Source organism: Sorex araneus, chromosome X (assembly GCF_027595985.1).
Source record: "Sorex araneus isolate mSorAra2 chromosome X, mSorAra2.pri, whole genome shotgun sequence".
NCBI lineage: Eukaryota > Metazoa > Chordata > Mammalia > Eulipotyphla > Soricidae > Sorex > Sorex araneus.
In genome coordinates this window covers 139,017,762-139,026,565 of record NC_073313.1, presented here as the reverse complement: position 1 = coordinate 139,026,565, position 8,804 = coordinate 139,017,762, and positions in this window count along the sequence as shown.

The window sequence follows — 8,804 nt, the reverse complement described above, 5'->3', positions numbered from 1 at the left end:
ATGTTAATCAGATATATCAGCCAATATTTTTGTACTATCCTCTTCTGCCTTGTGGATTAGTGTAATGTTAATCTCTTAGGATGTGTTTGGAGATGTCACCCCTCTTCATTTTTTGGAAGTTAGAGACAGACAGGTACAATATCTTCTTTGGTAGAATCCACTGATGGTGGGAATGTCACCTGGTTCAACCCTTTCAGAAAACAGTATTAACCTAGTTAGCTTCCATATGACCCAACAATTCAACTTATTGGCATCTACCCAAAAGGTCCAAAACTCTGTTCAGAAAAGACATTTGAATTATGTTCATTGCAGCACTATTCATGGTAACCAAAATATGGACACAACCCATGTGTTCAAGAACAGATGGCTGTATAAAGAAATTTTGCTGTATAGACACAGCGGAATACTGCTTAGAGATGAGAAAACATGAAATCATGACAATTTACCACTACTTGGATGGCAAAAGAGGGTATCATGTTGAGTGAAGTCATCTAGAAAGAGAAGGATAGGGGGCTGGATTGATAGCACAGCGTAGAGGGCGTTAGTCTTGCACACAGCCAACCAGGGTTCGATCCCCAGCATCCCATATGGTTCCCCGAGCACTTCCAGGAGTGATTCCTGAGTCCAGAGCCAGGAGTAAACCCTGTGCATCGCTGGGTATGACGCAAAAAGCCAAAAAAAAAAGAAAGAGAAGGATACAGAACAATTTCTCACATAAAGAGATGATGTACATAGCAAAGATGATAAAGAAGCATAGCAAGGAAATAACAACTGGACAAAGCAAGATAATCTGAGAACTGGTCTACAGAACTGAGCTTACTATGATGGGGAGATGAGGAATATGGGGAGGTGTTTGATGGGAACCCTGAGACAGTGGTGGAGGGAAACAGAAACACTGGGGGAGTGTTTGAATACTATATGCATGAAATCCTATCATTGATATCATTGTAAATAATGACAACAAACATAATTTTAAAATAAAAACAGAATCCATTGGTATAACCATCTGGTATTAAGCTTTTGTTTGTAGGAAACATACTGATTTCCATTTTGATTTCTGTAGCTGTGAATGTTCTACTCAACCTATCTATTTCTTGATAGTTCAGTCTTGGAATTTTTATTATTTAAAAATCTTGGTCATAATCTCAAAGAAGAAAAGAAACCTTGTAAAAAAAAGCAAAAACATTGGGGCAGGCAGGGGCAAAATCACAGCGGGTAGAGTGTATGCTTTGTACGTGGCCCACCGGGCTTTGATTCCCAGCATCCCATACGGTCCCTTGAGCACCGCCAGGAGTAATTCCTGAGTGCAGAACCAGGATTAACCACTGTGCATCGCCAGGTGTGATGCAAAAAAGAAAAAAAGCAAAACAAATAAAAAAGAATCTTATTCCGAGTATTCCAGTAACTATTTTTGTGTATGTACTTAGCTGTGCTATATGTACTATTTGTATGTGATGGTTCAAAAAGCCAAACATAGTAGATTTCCTTCCCCCTCCTTTTTTGTCTATGAAGTTGCTGTTTATTTGGGGAGGGGGACTGTTTGATGTATGTGTGAAACATGTTGTCTAATAATAAACAGGAATTTTATCTTGCTGAGTTGTTCTAAAAAAATCTTGGTCATTTTAGGCATCTTGGGCATCGTATCAGTGCCAAATTTCCTTTCATATAGATGTTCATCATAGTTTCCTATGCTAATTTTATCTCCGAGGCATCCTTTGTATTTATTATTATTTTTTCAGGATTTTCTATCTTTCTTTGTGTCCACTCAGGGGTTTATTGATTTTATTGGTTGCTTGAAGTTACCAATTTTGGATTTTGTTAGACTTTTGATAATGTATTTGAATTCTACTTCATTTATTTCAACTCTTCTTTTCATTATCACCCTTCTATTAGCTTTTATTTCTTTATTATTTTAAAATTAAGGTTAGAATATTTATTTGAGACACTTCTTTATGAATTTGAGTCTGTATTACTATTAGCTTTCTTTTTAATTTTATTTTTTGTAATTTTTATTTTTTTAAAAGATTTTAATTATTTTTATCGAGTCACTGTGAGATACATAGATACATAGTTTAAAAGTTGTTCATGATTCAATTTCAGTCATACAATGTTCTGACACTCATCCCTTTACTAGTGTTCATTTCTGGCCACCAGTGTGCCCAGTTTCCCTCTCACATCCCAGTCTGCCTCTTTAGCAGCACTTTTCTTCTTTTTTTTTTCTTTTTAAGCACTGTGGTTTGCAGATTAGTTTGCTATCACTTTACCTCTTTTCAGCACCCAGTTCTTGTCAGAGTGATCATTTCCAACTATCATTGTCATAGTGGTCCCTTCTCTTTCTATTGCTCCCCTTCCCTGCCTTGTGGCAAGCTTCCTCCTGGTCACAGCCAGTGATGCTTACTCCTGGCACAGGAATTACTCAGGCATCAGTCTTGGCAGTGCTCAGGGGACCATATAGGATTTCAGGGATCAAACCCAGGTAGGCCATGTAAAAGGCAAGCTACCTATCCGCTGTACTACCACTCTGGCCTCATTATCTCATCATTTTCATTGTTCTCATGAATTTTTTATAATTTTCTTGTTTGTTTTTTGGGGGACCACACTTGGTGGTACTCATTGCTTACCCTTGGTTGTGTACTCAGAGATCACTCCTGGCAGTGCTCAGGGGACCATACGTGGTGCTAGGGATAGAACCTGGGTCACTGCATGCAAGACAAATTCCTTAATCACTGTACTATGTCCTATCTCTTTGGCCCTACCAAATAAATTTTTTTAGTTTTTTTCAGTCTAGTTGTTATTTCCTTATCTCAACATTCCATGGACCAGACAATCCAATTATTTTACTATTCTGAAATTATAAATAACTACCAGACAGAGACATTCAGAGCAGTCTGTCTTCAGAGTCGATGATATTTTTATTTTTGGTTTGGGGGCCACACTTAGCAGTGCCCAGAGCTCACTTCTGGTTGCTGGGTGCCGGAGAGCACATCTGGGTCAAGTGCATGAAGCACACTCTGCACTATCTCTGGTCCCTAGAGTCTATGCTCTTAATATTTTTTCTTTATTTATTTTTAATTAGTGAATCACCATGAGGGTACAGTTACAGATTTACTCATCTTTGTGCTCTTGTTTCCCTCATACAAAGTTAGAGAACCCATCCCTTCACCAGTGCCCATTCTTCACCACCAGTACACCCAGCATCCCTCCTACCCTCCCCAATCCCATCTCCCCACACCCACTGTGGCAGGGTATTCCCTTTTGTTCTCTCTCTCTAATTAGATGTTGTGGTTCGCAATAAAGGTGTTGAGTGGCCACTGTGTTCAGTCTCTAGCCCACATTCAGCCCGCATCACCCTTCCCCCGCATGGCCTCCAACCGCATTGTACTTGGTGATCCCTTCTCTGAGTTGCCCTCTCCCCAGAATGTGAGGCCAGCCTCCAAGCCATGGAGTCAGCATCCTGGGACTTATTTCTACTATTCTTGGGTGTTAGTCTCCTACTCTGTTATTCTATATTCCACAGATGAGTGCAATCTTTCTATGTCTGTCTCTCTCTTTCTGACTCATTTCACTTAGCACGATACTTTCCATGCCGATCCACTTATATGCAAAATTCATGACCTCCTTTTTTCTAACAGCTGCATAGTATTCCATTATATAGATGTACCAAAGTTTCTTCAACCAGTCATCTGTTCTAGGGCACTCGGGTTTTTTCCAGATTCTGGCTATTGTAAACAGTGCTGCGATGAACATATAAGTGCAGATGTAGTTTCGACTATACTTTTTTGCTTCTCTGGGATATATTCCCAGCAGTGGTATTGCTGGGTCAAATGGGAGCTCGATTTCTAATTTTTTTGAAGAGTCCATATTGTTTTCCAAAAGGGCTGAACCAGTCCGCATTCCCACCAGCAATGTAGAAGGGTCCCTTTCTCCCCACATCCTCTCCAACAGTGGTTGCTTTTGTTCTTTTGGATGTGTGCTAGTCTCTGTGGTGTGAGGTGGTATCTCATGGTTGTTTTGATCTGCATCTCCCTGATGATTAGTGATGTAGATTAGTGATGTAGAGCACTTTTTCATGTGCCTTTTGGCCATTCGTATCTCTTCCTTGGGAAAGTTTCTGTTCATTTCCTCACCCCATTTTCTGATGGGGTTGGATGTTTTCTTCTTGTAGAGTTCAACCAGTGCTTTATATACCATTGATATTAACCCCTTATCTGATGGGTATTGTGTAAATATCCTTTCCCATTCTGTAGATAGTCTTTGTATTCTGGTCACTGTATCTTTTGCGCCTACCAAATAATTTTTTAAATTCTCCTCGATATGTTCCTTGACTTAAGGTTTATTCAGATATTTATTGTTTTTCTTCACATGCCTGAAATTTCTTTCCTACTTCCTTTTGTTGGTTTCCAGCCTCGTATTATTGTGATAAAAGAATATTCTTAATATTTCAGTCATCACATATTTATTAGACTTCTTTTTTGTCCCAACATATGTTGGATCATTGAGAAGTTTTCATTTGTGCTTGAGATGAATTTGCATCCACTTCAAGTGAGATGAAAATTTATGTATAAATCTATTAAATCCATCCATTAATTAATTTATATAAGATAATTAATTTACTATTAATTCTTTGTTTTAATGCTTTCTTTATTCCCTTTAGTGTGTTGTGATTCTCCTACCAATATGGTGTTCAATCAATGTGTCTTTTGTAATCTCTTAATTTTTTATATTTGCATGCATCTGTGTTTGGTAGATCTATATTGACTTATTATATCTTCTTATAATGTAGATGTATATTGGCTTATTATATCTTCTTATAATCTTTGGTAGATGTATATTGACTTATTATATTTTCTTTATTATAAGCTACCGAGTGTTTCCTGCCCCCATGGGAGAGCCTCGCAAACTCCCCATGGCATATTTATATGCCCAATCCAGTAACAATGATGGGTCTCATTCCCCTGACCCTGAAAGAGCCTCCAATTGGAAAGAACGAGCAAAGAGAGGTTTCTAAAATCTCAGGGCTAGGACGAATGGAGACGTTACTGAGAGCGCTCGAGAAATTCGACAATCAATGGGATGATGATGATGATGATATCTTCTTAATGGAGAGGGGGTTAATCCAGTCTAAGTTCCACAACATCCCTCTGTTTCCATGATCACATGTGACCTTATCTATGTTAAATTCCTGCAATCTGATTATATGATTTTGTGCTATGGTGCCCTATCTTTGCCCTATTTAGTTACATAGGTTGGTGGTGAGATAAATATGCTGCCACTATCCTAAAACAGCAAGCTTCAGTTTTGGTCCCAGAATTCAGATTCCATGAACAGTGCAGGAGTTCACTTCTATATATTCTACAATGTTCACAGCCTCTTTTTTCCCCCACAAAATCAATACAACTGCTGGTACTTCATTCCATGGTATGGATTTCTTCCTTAATCTACACTCCCTTATTTTTACAGAACACACTCACTAAATTTCACTCAAACATTTAGGTCCCAGGAAAGCCAGACTGTGTGAGCTGTTCCTACAATTTCTATTGATTTATGCTTGTGCTTTTGAGGGTAGTACTGCATGGTGCAATCTATTCCATCATGTCTCTAGGGAAAAAGTTCTAGAGTTTCAATTTTGAAATACTTCAAGATAAATGCAGCAGTTGTACAACAAAGTGAATATAATAATTGATATTAAGTATACAAAAAGTAATCAAAATATAAATAATTTGCATATTCATACTACTACATGAAATACAAAAATGCAACATATTGTGTGATTCACTTTAATTAAATGTCCAGAATAGACTAATATATGGAGATAAATGATAGATCATTAATTTCCTAGAACTAAGGAGAAAAGCAGAATTCCCCTTACTATAACTGCAACTGTTTATAGTATATCTTCAAGAGTGATGAAAATGATTTTAAAATTACAATATGGTGAATATTGCGCAGCTACAATAATTTACTAATATCACTGAATTGAACAATTTAAATGTGAAATTTCAGTCTGCAGGATATAATAAAAAATTTTACAAAATTGCATTCAGACTCACAACAATAGTATGCAAAGTATCTATATTATTGTTATTGAACAATATAAGATCATTCATCATAAGAGCCAAAAATTACAAGTTAAATCTGAAAGACAATAAACAAATTATTAATAACAATACAGGAATTAATCATTACAAAAACAGATTGTCAAGCAATTTCATTCAAATACTTCAGAAATAAGTTACAAATTATCTTTCAATAAAGAAAAGCATAAATATTTCAGGACATAAAGTATAATATACAATAACCAAAATTTAAAACTATCTGGTTTAATAGTAGAATGGAGATGATAGAATGGGGTTAATAAACGCAAAAGAGATTGATAAAATACACCCAAATATACAATTTTAAGAGTATAGACAGAAATGATAAATAAGGGACCTAGAAGACTATAAAAAAATGGAGATAGCATTTGTATTAAGAAGTAAAGGAGGTTCTAATAGGGAAAGGATCTATCGTCGCACTGAAGCACCTCTATAAAGGGGCTTTATAAAAATTAATTAATTAATTAATTAATTAATTAATTAAAAATATAATGGCTAGAAAGTTCTGAAATTTGGTGGTAGGTAATAATATTGTGTATTCAAGAAAATAAGTATGATAAACTTAAAGAAATCCACACCAAGTCATGCAAATATTGAATGTCTCTATGTAAACACCTAATCTTGACAGCATTCTGAAAAATGACATTACTGATATTGGAACACCAATTTGAATGTGATAAGTTTCTGGTGTGAAACTGTGGAAACTAAAAAATGTGATGCAACATATTGTTTTTCTTTTTTTTCTTTTTAATTTTTTTTTATTTTATAAAGTGGTTCACAATAATTGATTACAGTTAATATTCAAACACCAACCAAACACCTACCACCATTACACCTTCCCACCACCCAATTTGGGATGTTTCCATCCTAAGCCCCAATCCCTGTCCCAAAGCACAAACGAAATAACATATTTTGTATTGTCTGTTATGGAAAACCGTTTTATGATGTGATGCGCAGCCGCAAATGCGGCGGCCACGTGGTCCAGGAATACATTCACTCTCATCTGAGGCTCGGCCCAAGCATGTGGGGAATGGCCTTGATCATGTCAACGGTTGGGTTCTGGAGGTTTTTGGCTGCTGGGGCTGAGTTCCTTGGGGCAGGGAGGGCTCTCACCCGCCCCTGAGTGAAACAGCCTGTTACAGAGTCCGGTGGCATGGCTATGGCAGCATCATGTTGCACTCTTTCAGGAGAAAAAGCCGTGTGACCTGGATGGTGGCCGATGAGGAGATTATCTAGCAATGGCAGGAGGTGGCTTATGGGCGTGACCCCTGGGTCACTGGAGACTGGAGAGAAATGGGCAGAGGATCTCCTCTGCAGGTCCTCTGATACAGCATATTGTAACTGTTGAAGTTAACAATTAAAATAACGTGATAAATCAAAATTCTGTACAGTAATAATAAATTAAAATAAAATAATAAATTAAATTAACAATTAAAATAACGTGATAAATCAAAATTCTGTACAGTAATAATATCAACCGTTAAAAAAGAAAAAATAAAGATTATTTTTCATAGAAAAACTAAGAGAACTTGCCTCTTACAATGTAACCTTACAGTAAGAACAAACAGTAGCTCTTAAAACAGAAAAGCTTAGAAAGGAAAATTTGGAATGAGGAAAAATATATAAGAATCGATGCAAACTGAGTAGAAACAAAGAATAAAAGACCATTTTATTTATTGAGTTTTTTATTATTGCTGATAACCAAATCATAAAGTTATAATTTTATTTAATAACTAATATATGTAAGGGAAATATTTAAAGTAATAATATTTAAAAGTAGTTAAGGCAAGAGATAGAAATATAAATAAATTTCCTATATGTCGCTTGATTTAGTAAAGCACTCTTAACGCTATATATAATAAAAGATGTGCAGTCTTTCTCAAAAAGAACAATACTTTTCCCCAGAGAATCCTATAACAATCCAGGAAGATGGTGATAGCCTTGAGTGCATTTGAGAGAGAAATTTCTGTTTGCTTATAGAATTCATATTATTATAGAAGGAGCTATTGAATATTTTTATTGTTATAGAAGGAAATATTGAATACTTTTTTATTGTTATAGAAGCAACTATTGAATAATTATTTTCTGGAAGGGGATATAGGCTAAATTATTTTATTTTATTTTATTGTTACAGTGTAATACATTTATTTTATTTTTTATTTTATTTATTTTTATTTTTATTTTTTTAATTTTATTGAATCATCGTAAAAACAGTTACAAAGCTTTCAGGTTTAAGTCTTAGTCATGCAATGATCAAACACCCATCCCTTCACCAGTGTATATGTTCCACCACCAGGAGCCCCAGTATACCCTACACCCCACCACCCACCCTGCCTGTGTGGCAGATGATTTGTACTTTACTCTTTACTTTGATTACATTCAATTTTCGACAGAAAACCCACTACTATTTTTTTTGCTTATTTTGGGTCACACCCGGCGATGCACAGGGGTTACTCCTGGCTCTTCACTCAGGAATTACTCCTGACAAAAAAATTTAAAAAAAAAAGGAATTACTCCTGGCAGTGCTGGGAATCGAACCTGGGTCAGCGGTGTGCAAGGCAAATGCCCTAACCGCTGTGCTATCGCTCCAGCCTGAAAACCCACTATTATTATTTGGACTTGTCCTCCAACAGTCAGACCTGCCGAAAATGCATCATCATTAGATAATTTGTTTTCTGTTGCTGATAATGAAGAACATATGTTGTCACA